At 43.0% G+C, this 4,217-nt stretch overlaps 1 long non-coding RNA gene across 1 annotated transcript in view; it reads left to right on the top strand.

Moving 5' to 3' along the window:
* LOC131828694 (uncharacterized) overlaps window positions 1-3,657 on the top strand; it is a 16,572-nt gene extending 12,915 nt beyond the window's left edge. The window contains exons 2-3 of the long non-coding RNA XR_009352548.1: window positions 986-1,087; window positions 3,525-3,657. This is a non-coding gene — a long non-coding RNA (uncharacterized LOC131828694). The remainder of the gene's footprint in view (window positions 1-985; window positions 1,088-3,524) is intronic.
* Window positions 3,658-4,217: the final 560 nt, after the last annotated feature.

The raw sequence follows: 4,217 nt of genomic DNA, 5'->3' as shown, positions 1-4,217 counted from the left end.
TCCTTTTTTTTTTTTTTTTAAAAGATTTTATTTGGGGCGCCTGGGTGGCTCAGTGGGTTAAGCAGCTGCCTTCGGCTCAGGTCATGATCTCAGGGTCCTGGGATCGAGTCCCGCAACGGGCTCTCTGCTCAGCGGGGAGCCTGTTTCCCTCTCTCTCTCTGCCTGCCTCTCCATCTACTTGTGATTTCTCTCTGTCAAATAAATAAATAAAATCTTTTAAAAAAAATAAAAAAAGAAAAAAAATATTTATTTATTTGACAGATAGAGATCACAAGTAGGCAGAGAAGCAGGTAGAGAGAGAGGAGGAAGCAGGCTCCCTGCTGAGCAGCGAGCCCGATGCGGGGCTCGATCCCAGGACCCTGGGATCATGACCTGAGCCGAAGGCAGAGACTTTAACCCACTGAGCCACCCAGGCGCCCCAGGAAAGGTCCTTTTTGGCACCAAGAAACAAAGGCTACTGAATTTGGGAAATGTAACTCTTGATCAGTGATGCTTTTAGAGACAGATCTTGCCCAAACGGGAGAAATGTGAAAATTAATAGAGGAAACCTGAACTAAAATTTGAGTTGGGAAGACTTCTAGAGAAAGCTCTCATCCCCTACCACCACTAGACAGTTATCTCAAATAGTTATCCCAAACAGTTATCCCTTCCTATCCCGACTGGAAGATGTCACTACTTTACTACCCTCCCAAGAAGAAGGAAAATGTTCCTCTTCCCAGCAACAAACCCAAACAATGGCAAAATGCTGCAGCTCAGCCAAAGAAAAGCCACTGTCACCCTGAACTCTTATTTTCTTCCAATGAACGTTCAATTTTCCTTTGCCAATGACTTCCTTGCCTAACTCTCCTTTTTATAACAGCCTTCTGTTTTGTAAAACTCCTTGGAGTAACTCTTTGCTCGATGAGATACTGCTTGATTCATGAATCACTTAATAAAGCCAATTTAATCTTCAGATTTACTCAGTAGCCTTTTGTTTTTTTAACAGGAGAAATTATGAAGAAAGGACAAAGGGCAGGAATAACTGCAGGTGGTTATCCCAATATTCAGAAGAGTGGGAGCATGAAGGAAACCTTGTTAACACTTTTAGGTATATTTTTATAGAAATTCTTCATGTATGTTGATATATATTGCACATTTGATGTAAATACATAATTTTAGGAAAACGTATACAAAAAACACTTTTTTTTAAATTTTTTATTTTTTATAAACATATATTTTTATCCCCAAGGGTACAGGTCTGTGAATTACCAGGTTTACACACTTCACAGCACTCACCAAAGCACATACCCTCCCCAATGTCCATAATCCTACCCCGTTCTCCCAAACCCCCTCCCCCCAGCAACCCTCTGTTTTGTGAGATTAAGAGTCACTTATGGTTTGTCTCCCTCCCAATCCCATCTTGTTTCATTGATTCTTCTCCTACCCACTTAAGCCCCCATGTTGCATCACCACTTCCTCATATCAGGGAGATCATATGATAGTTGTCTTTCTCTGCTTGACTTATTTCGCTAAGCATGATACGCTCTAGTTCCATCCATGTTGTCGCAAATGGCAAGATTTCATTTCTTTTGATGGCTGCATAGTATTCCATTGTGTATATATACCACATCTTCTTGATCCATTCATCTGTTGATGGACATCTAGGTTCTTTCCATAGTTTGGCTATTGTGGACATTGCTGCTATAAACATTCGGGTGCATGTGCCCCTTTGGATCACTACATTTGTATCTTTAGGGTAAATACCCAATAGTGCAATTGCTGGGTCATAGGGCAGTTCTATTTTCAACATTTTGAGGAACCTCCATGCTGTTTTCCAGAGTGGCTGCACCAGCTTGCATTCCCACCAACAGTGTAGGAGGGTTCCCCTTTCTCCGCATCCTCGCCAGCATCTGTCATTTCCTGACTTGTTGATTTTAGCCATTCTGATTGGTGTGAGGTGATATCTCATTGTGGTTTTGATTTGTATTTCCCTGATGCCGAGTGATATGGAGCACAAAAAACACTTTTTTTTAAAAGGTTTTATTTATTTATTTGACAGACAGAGATCACAAGTAGGCAGAGAGGCAGGCAGAGAGAGAGGAGGAAGCAGGCTTCCTGCTGAGCAGAAAGCCTGGTGTGGGGCTCAAACCTAGGACCCTGGGATCATGATCTGAGCCAAAGGCAGAAGCTTTAACCCACTGAGCCACCCGAAACCCCAAGACCACTCTTTAAAAAAAAAAAAAAAAAAAGGATTTCTGCTAGGGGCTCCTAGGAGGTTCAATTGGTTAAGTGTCTAACTCTCAATTTTGGCTCAGGTCATGATCCTGCGCAGGGTCATGAGACTGAGCTCTGTGTCAGGCACTGTGCTGGGCATGCCGGGAAAGCATATCAGGAAAGCAGCAGAGTTAACTGCTTGTTAGATCAGGTGATTTATTTCTCTCAGTATATGAAGCAGGAGGGCACTGAGAACTCAGCCATGTCATTAAGTAGGCATTTATTGTATAAGCACAACTAAAAATCTTTTTTTTTTTTTAAGATTTTATTTATTTATTTGACAGACAGAGATCACAAGTAGGCAGAGAGACGGGCAGAGAGAGAGAGGAGGAAGCAGGCTCCCCGCTGAGCGGGACTCGATCCCAGGACCCTGAGATCATGACCTGAGCTGAAGGCAGCGGCCTAACCCACTGAGCCACCCAGGCTGAGCCACCCATCTTTAAAAAAAGATTTTTAAAAATCTTTTAAAAAAATAAATAAATAAAAGGGAAGATGGAGGGGCACCTGGGTGGCTCAGTGGGTGAAGTCTCTGCCTTGGGCTTGGGTCATGATCTTGGGGTCCTGGGATTGAGCCCTGTGTCAAGCTCTCTGCTCTTTGTTTATTTATTCAAATAAATGAAATCTTAAAAAAAAAAAGAAGGGAAGATGGATATAAAGCCGGGGACAGCCAGAATAGCTGGAATTCAAGTCAGAGATCAAGCTAAAATTTGCCTTAGCTCTCCCTGTTCTTGCCTCTACCTTGGTAGTGTGGGCATCTGGTAGAAGACCTTCCTGAGCTAAACACACTCCTGGCCCAGGAGTTGGGGAAGTTAAAGGAGAATATAGGGGAGGTAGATATAGCAGCTATAAGGCTGGCTTCTGCCACCCGCCGATGATGATAAGGAACAGCCCATTCTGCTCCCTGAAACCTCACACAAGATCTCTCTTGGGAGTCCCCCCCCCCCCAGATGTAAACACACAGGGAAGGGAATTCTGGGCAATATCCTTCAGCTTAACCAGGCTGCCACAGTGTGAAGCCACTGACCCTGGTTTCTTTATAGTACTCCATGTGGCCCCCCTTTTGGTATGCCCTGAGAAGAGCAAGAGTTTATTTAGCACATTTTAGTGATTCTTGATTTGATACTGTGATACAGGTAATTTTTGTTTTTTTCTTTCTTGTACAGAGAATGAGACTTATCCACTGTTTTTTTTTCTCTCTCTCTCTCTCATTGCCACCCATATACCAAACCACTTTACTCAACTGCTGTCCCCCATTTTTTTTTCTGTTATAGGTCAAAAACCTTGAAATTCAACATTATGAACTCCTATTATGAAGATAAAAATCTCAAAGTTGTTCCAGTTTTGTAAGATAACATCTGGGTTTGTTTGTTGTTGTTGTTGTTGTTTTATAAATAAAGTAGTCAAAATGTACATGTTAGCAGGACACCATTGCAGCTTAATAACTCTCAAGTGAAAAAAAGTGAGAAAAAAAAAAAAACCTTCTGAGAAAAGCATAGATAATGAAAATGCTTAGCATATATTCAGCTCTCAGAGCGGGGACTGGAATCCACATGGCCTCTGCTCACACTTCTGTCCTATCACCTCTTCCCCATATGTAGTGAGGCTCAGGAATCACTTGGCAACACTGGCTCCTTTCTCATTTGCCTTTGGGGAGCACAAAGTCTGCTGTGAAGAATTGGAGGCAGGAGAGACTGCTCCCTAATAACGGGTTAGTATTCAGGGGAGTTGTGGGGCTGACACAGGGACCTCAGTGCAAGCTCCCTCCCACACACCCAACCATGATGGTTTTGAAAGAGAAGTTGAAGTGGGAAGGAGTCGTTTTCACCATAGTACCTTGGGTGAGGTGTGGTGAGGTCAGGCACTGATCAAGAGAAAGAAAATGGTTTGAGTTTTCTGTACTCAACAGCTCTCAGAGAAAACATCAGGTCACCCAACGCCACTCAGGGGAAGCACCAGTTTGGTCA

This window comes from Mustela lutreola, chromosome 4 (genome assembly GCF_030435805.1).
Source record: "Mustela lutreola isolate mMusLut2 chromosome 4, mMusLut2.pri, whole genome shotgun sequence".
Lineage (NCBI taxonomy): Eukaryota > Metazoa > Chordata > Mammalia > Carnivora > Mustelidae > Mustela > Mustela lutreola.
The sequence above is the reverse complement of the archived record's forward strand: the minus strand, read 5'-3'. Positions and strand labels throughout refer to the sequence as shown.